The sequence below is a fragment of the Carlito syrichta genome, unplaced genomic scaffold, assembly GCF_000164805.1.
Source record: "Carlito syrichta isolate Samal-C Ts95f unplaced genomic scaffold, Tarsius_syrichta-2.0.1 Scaffold288790, whole genome shotgun sequence".
Classification (NCBI taxonomy): domain Eukaryota; kingdom Metazoa; phylum Chordata; class Mammalia; order Primates; family Tarsiidae; genus Carlito; species Carlito syrichta.
Window position 1 is genome coordinate 80,757 of NW_007232886.1, and position 7,282 is coordinate 88,038.

At 43.2% G+C, this 7,282-nt stretch overlaps 1 pseudogene; it reads right to left on the minus strand.

Moving 5' to 3' along the window:
• Positions 1-259: 259 nt before the first annotated feature.
• LOC103255970 lies at positions 260-821 on the minus strand (annotated as a pseudogene).
• Positions 822-7,282: the final 6,461 nt, after the last annotated feature.

Consider the following 7,282-nt stretch of genomic DNA (forward strand, 5'->3'; position numbering starts at 1 on the left):
AGCATGCCTTAGGTGAACACAGGAAAGGAGTCTAGAAAAGAGAAAAAAAATCACATAGGAATGACTCAATTTCTTTAAAATCACTGAAAAGCAACATTGAAGTTTGATACTGATTTTACACAACTTCTCTACAGTACCTTGACTTAAATCCAAAAGCAAAAATTAAGACTCTCACCTCTATTTTTGGTAAACAACTGCAAGGTAAACTTAGATAACTTTTTCCCCTGGATTTTACCTGAGAGTGGCCTTTTAAAATTTTTTATTTAAAAGAGGGTAGATTTGGAAAGTTTATACTGATGTCACTGATGTTAATATTTCTTGGAATTTCAGGAAGATTAATATTCTGATACAAAAGGGCTGGAGTTTCCTAAGCTAGCCTCAAATTTCTCCAGTTTATTTTGTGCATCCATTTGTGTAACAATCTCATTCACTTTGGTCTCCAAGACCATGCTCCCGTCACCATTTCTGCAAGAATATTGTGAACCTTGTCTACGTGAAAAATCAAATCCAGTTTACAGACATTTGCAAAAGTTTATCTGTTTCAATAAATACTTGAATTACATCTAAAATGCCAAGTCCACTTTCTAAAGAGTCCACACAGAAGACAAATTACAAAGTTGCATAATATCCATAAATCAATTTGTTGTCAGATCCTTGAATTAATAGTCCTCTTTCTAGGAAATTACATTTTCATTTCTCTTAGATACCAGATGGAAAGCTTCCCTGATAATCTGCTATTGTGTATCTTCACTGTAGGACTGGTAGAACTTGGAGAACCACGGCTTCCAGTGGTTGCTGAAGCTGAGGATCACCTTGATCATGGCTGGGCCAGGCCAACCGGTTGGGTATTGGGAGCCAGGGTGGGTACAGGTGCAAGCTTCACCTCGGGATCTTGCCGGGGCTCCTTCTCATCCCCTCCCCCCACTGTCCCCACACACGCACTCACCTGCACATGGGAGAAAATTCTTTTTTTGTTTGTTTGTTGGTTGGTTGTTTTTTTGTTTTTTTTTTTTTTTGAGTTGGAGTCTCACTCTGTCGCCCAGACTGGAGTGCTGTGGCCGCTCCCGGCCACCGCAGCCTCGACCTGCTGGGCTCCAGCGATCCTTCCGCCTCAGCCTTCCAAGTAACCAGAATTACAGGCATGCGCTACCACGCCCGGCTGATTTTCTGATTTATTGTAGAGATGAGGTCTCGCTGCCCAGGCGGGTCTCGAACCCGCGGGCTCAGGCAATCCACTCGCTTCAGCCTCCCAAAGGCGTGGGATTACAGGCTGAGCCACCAAGCCCGACGCAAGAAGAAATTTTAGTCTAAGATGCAGTCTCCCCAATGACTTCCTTCCTCTGTGACTTTCTCCTCTGTGTCCACGAATCGCAGGGGGAAATGGCCATTAACTCCTCCCCTCTTTCTTTCTTTCTTTTTTTTGGGGGGGGGTGGGTTGGAGTCCACTCTGTCGCCCAGACTGGAATGCAGTGGCCACTCCCGGCCAGCGCAGCCTCCCCCTGCTGGGCTCCGGCGGTCCTTCCGCCTCAGCCTTCTGAGTAGCCGAAATTACAGGCATGCGCTACCACGCCCAGCTGATTTTTTGATTTATTGTAGAGATGAGGTCTCGCTGCCCAGGCGGGTCTCGAACCCGCGGGCTCAGGCAATCCACTCGCTTCAGCCTCCCAAAGGCGTGGGATTACAGGCTGAGCCACCAAGCCCGACGCAAGAAGAAATTTTAGTCTAAGATGCAGTCTCCCCAATGACTTCCTTCCTCTGTGACTTTCTCCTCTGTGTCCACGAATCGCAGGGGGAAATGGCCATTAACTCCTCCCCTCTTTCTTTCTTTCTTTTTTTTGGGGGGGGGTGGGTTGGAGTCCACTCTGTCGCCCAGACTGGAATGCAGTGGCCACTCCCGGCCAGCGCAGCCTCCCCCTGCTGGGCTCCGGCGGTCCTTCCGCCTCAGCCTTCTGAGTAGCCGAAATTACAGGCATGCGCTACCACGCCCAGCTGATTTTTTGATTTATTGTAGAGATGAGGTCTCGCTGCCCAGGCGGGTCTCGAACCCGCGGGCTCAGGCAATCCACTCGCTTCAGCCTCCCAAAGGCGTGGGATTACAGGCTGAGCCACCAAGCCCGACGCAAGAAGAAATTTTAGTCTAAGATGCAGTCTCCCCAATGACTTCCTTCCTCTGTGACTTTCTCCTCTGTGTCCACGAATCGCAGGGGGAAATGGCCATTAACTCCTCCCCTCTTTCTTTCTTTCTTTTTTTTGGGGGGGGGTGGGTTGGAGTCCACTCTGTCGCCCAGACTGGAATGCAGTGGCCACTCCCGGCCAGCGCAGCCTCCCCCTGCTGGGCTCCGGCGGTCCTTCCGCCTCAGCCTTCTGAGTAGCCGAAATTACAGGCATGCGCTACCACGCCCAGCTGATTTTTTGATTTATTGTAGAGATGAGGTCTCGCTGCCCAGGCGGGTCTCGAACCCGCGGGCTCAGGCAATCCACTCGCTTCAGCCTCCCAAAGGCGTGGGATTACAGGCTGAGCCACCAAGCCCGACGCAAGAAGAAATTTTAGTCTAAGATGCAGTCTCCCCAATGACTTCCTTCCTCTGTGACTTTCTCCTCTGTGTCCACGAATCGCAGGGGGAAATGGCCATTAACTCCTCCCCTCTTTCTTTCTTTCTTTTTTTTGGGGGGGGGTGGGTTGGAGTCCACTCTGTCGCCCAGACTGGAATGCAGTGGCCACTCCCGGCCAGCGCAGCCTCCCCCTGCTGGGCTCCGGCGGTCCTTCCGCCTCAGCCTTCTGAGTAGCCGAAATTACAGGCATGCGCTACCACGCCCAGCTGATTTTTTGATTTATTGTAGAGATGAGGTCTCGCTGCCCAGGCGGGTCTCGAACCCGCGGGCTCAGGCAATCCACTCACCTCAGCCTCCCAAAGGCGCGGGATTACAGGCTGAGCCACCGAGCCCAGCGGGAGAAAATTCTTATTTGACAAGTTATTCTTTTGTGTTTCTCAGAGTATGTATGTAAGAGTAGCACGTATGTAAGTGTTTATATTTTATCATTATTACTGTTTGGGAGATATTTCATGAAATCAGATGAGACTATAATTCTCAGTGGAAATGTTCACAGCAATCACTAAAACATATTTTAATTCTTTTGAAAAATTAGTTTACTAAATGAAAAACCACCTTCTACATGTCATAACAGTGAAGCTGCTATTCAATGAGCATTTATTCTATGTCAAGACTTGAGTTAAGTACTTTACATCATCTAGTTACTTAATCAAAAAACTCAATGAGTTGTATATAATCCTCAAAAAACCACTTTTTTTTTTTTGAGTCATGGGTCTTTCTGTCACCCAGACTGGAGTGCAGTGGCATAATCACAGCTCACTGCAGCCTCAAACTCCTGGGCTCAAGCTGTCCTCCTGCCTTGGCCTCCCAAAGTGCTGGGATTACAGGTGATTCACCATGCCAGGCCAAAACAAACTGCCATTTTTAACAAACTTGAGTTACATAATACTCAAAAAATATTTTATTAAAAGAGGAATTTATGGGAAATTTATAAAGAAACCAAAGCAACAAGGAGCCAAGTAATTAATTCAATGTCACACTGCAGGTAAGGAATGCAATATTAATTCATAGGAAGACACCCTGTCCTCAGAGCACAGTTCTGATCCCTTGCATTAGCTAAACTGTTCACCTGCTCTATCACAAGGTCAATTATAAAAACAGCACTTTACCTGAGGCTCCCACAAAAGGTGACTCTGGACAATTGGGCAACTCAGTTCAAATCAATAAATATGGTGTCCACTACTCTCCAAGTTATAGACTGGAACTAAGGGGTTCTCAAAGAGTCTGCAGTCTAATGAAAAAAATTGGACATTAATCACTCTAACACCAGGCAGCACTGGATAAGTTATAGATGATAGCAAAAAGCAGAGAATTAGATCTTCTATCAACGTGGCAGAATGAGTTGATGTAAACAGTTTTTGTTTCTAGAAAAGCAAATGGAAATGCTGCATAAAAGATAATACAAATTGTTAATACATAGCTGAAGTAAAACAAGAAAGAGTAATTCCCAGATGCCATAACAAAGAGAGAATGCAAGGCCAAAAGGTACAAGCTGAAAGCCAATGTAGAAAAGGGCATGAATAGACACTTCTCAAAAGAAGGCACACAAGTGGCCAATAAACATAAGAAAAAATGCTCAAAATCACTAATCATCAGAGAAATGCAAATTAAAACCACAATGAGATATCACCTTATGCCATTCAGAATGGTTATCATTAAAAAGTCAAAGAAAAACATGTTAGTGCAGTTGTAGAGAAAAGGGAACACCCATTCACTGTTGGTGGACTGTAAACTCATTTACCCTCTGTGGAAAACAGTATGGTGATTTCTCAAAGAACTAAAGATTGAAATGCCATTTGACCCAGCAATCCCATTATTAGGAATCTACCGAAAGGAAGAGAAATCATTATATAAGAAAGATATCTGTACTCATAGGTTCACTGCAGCACTATTCACAATCGCAAAATCACCACCAACAATTAACCAGATAAGGAAAATGCGGTGTATATACACCAGGAAATACTACACAGTCATTGAAAAGACTGAAATCATGTCTTTTATAACAACATGGGTGGAGCTGGAGAACATCATCCTAAGTTGAAATAGAAAACCAAACAGAAAACCAAGCACCACATGTTCTCTCTTATATGTGGGAGATAAATGGCCACAAAGATGGAAACAATAGACACTGGGGACACCAATAAAAGGGAGGTGAGGAGAGGGATTAGGGTTCAGAAATTACCTATTCAGTACAATGTTCAGTATCTGAGGAACAGGCCATCTGAGACCCCATCCTCATCATTCTACAATATGCCCATATAACAAGCATGCATTTGTATCCTCAGATTTAAAAGGAAAAAAAAGGTAAAATCAGGTACCCAAGGGGATTTCACCCAAATATAGACCTTAGGGGCTGGTTAGAATTCCAAGAGATGTGAGGGCAAGACAGCTGGAGGGAGCCCCCTATCTAAATCCCAGATCCCTTAAGAACTGCATTAGACTTAAGAAAGTCACTTGAAAAAAATGCATCTACTAGACTAAGAAAGCAGCAAAGAATTTTTTTCCTGAGACTTTCAGTTGAAAAAAAAAGTTACTTTCAAGAAACATCAATCCCTGGCCTGTGTCATACTCCAGTGATGGTTCTCAATTCAGATATCTGTATGCTGTCAGAAATGTAAGCAAGAAATTACCATAAAAACCAGTCCAGGATCCTTGAATCCCCAAGGCTTCCTACAAAAGAAAATTCAAAATTATAGAGAAAATTTTATAACCCAGAGTCTGCAGAATTTCTACACAGAAAACAATCTACCTATAAGATTTTCTCATGATCAATATATCAACAGATGTAAAAACAAGAACCACATGATTATCTCATTAGATGCAGAAAAAACTTTTGATAAAATCCAGCATCCCTTCTTGATAAAAACCCTCAAATACCTAAGTATAGAATGAACATACCCCAAAATAGTGTCATCTATGAAAAACCCATAGCTAACATATTGCTAAATGAACAGAAACTGGAAACATTTCCCCTGAAAACTGTATATTGCCTTTGGTAGGATTGATATTCTAACAAGGCTGCCCACTCTCTTGTTCAACATTGTGTTGGAAGTCCTAGCTAGGGCAATTAGACAAGAGAAGGAAATCAGGGGTATTCAAATAGGAAAAGAGGAAGTCAAGTTGTTCCTCTTTGCTGATGATATGATCCTATACCTTGAAAATCCAAGAGACTCTCAAAAACCTGCTTGCACTGATAAAGAACTTTGAGAAAGTCTCAGGGTACAAAATAAATGTGCAAAAGACAGTTGCATTCTTATACATCAACAACAAGCAGGCTGAGACCCAAATTAAAAGCACAATCCCATTCACAATGGCCATAAACAAAAATGAAATACCTCAGCATCTTCCTAACCGGAGAAGTAAAAGACCTATACAATGAGAACTACCAAACACTGCTCAAAGAAATCCAAGCAGACACAAACAAATGGAAAAATAATCCATGCTCATGGATAGGAATAATCAACATTGTTAAAATATTCATCCTACCAAAGGCAATATACAGATTCAACACAATACCCATTAAGTTACCAACATCATTCTTCTCAGACCTGGAAATGACATTACAGAATTTCATATGGAAACATAAACAACCACAAATAACCAAAACAATCCTTAGCAAAAGAAACAAAGCAGGAGGTACCACAATTCCAGACTTCAAAGTTTACTATAAAGCTAACAGTAATCAAAACAGCCTGATACAAGAACAGGCATATAGACCAATGAAACGGGATAGAGATTCTGGAAACAAAGCCTCAATTTCTCAACAAACTCATCTTTGACAAAGCCTCCAACAACAACCACTGGGGAGAGGAGAACCTATTCAGTAAATGGTGCTGGAAAAGCTGGCTGATCACATGCAGAAGATTTAAACAGGACCCCTACCTATCATCATACAGAAAAATTAACTCTAAATGGATCAAAGACCTAAACGTAAACCTCAAACATAAGAATCTGAGAAAATGTAGGAGGCACCTTTATGGAAATTGGAACTAGTCACCAGTTCCTGATCAGAACCCTAAATGCCCCTACCTTAAGAAATAAGACAAGTGGGGCCTCATCAAACTAACAAGCTGCAAAGCTTAAGAAACCATCAAGAGAGCAGGGAGACAGACCACAGAATGAGAAAAAAAATTGCCAGCTGTTTATCTGACAAAGGCCTTGCATCTAGGATCAACAAGGAACTCAAACGTGCTGAAAGAAAAAAAAAATCCCCATTAAAAAGTGGGCAAAATAGCCGGGCTCGGTGGCTCAGCCTGTAAACTCGCGCCTTTGGGAGGTTGAGGTGAGTGGATTGCCTGAACCTGCGGGTTCGAGACCCGCCTGGGCAGTGAGACCTCATCTCTACAATAAATCAAAAAATCAGCTGGGCATGGTAGCGCATGCCTGTAATTCCGGCTACTTGGAAGGCTGAGGTGGAAGGATCTCCGGAGCTCAGCAGGTCGAGGCTGCGGTGGCCGGGAGCGGCCACTGTACTCCAGTCTGGGTGACAGAGTGAGACTCCAACTCAAAAAATTAAATTAAATTAAATTAAAATTAAAAGTGGGCAAAAGACATGAATAGACACTTCTCAAAAGAAGATATACGGGCAGCCAACAGACACATGAAAAAGTGCTCAACCTCACTCATTATCAGAGAAATGCAAATCAAAACCACATTGAGATCCCACCTA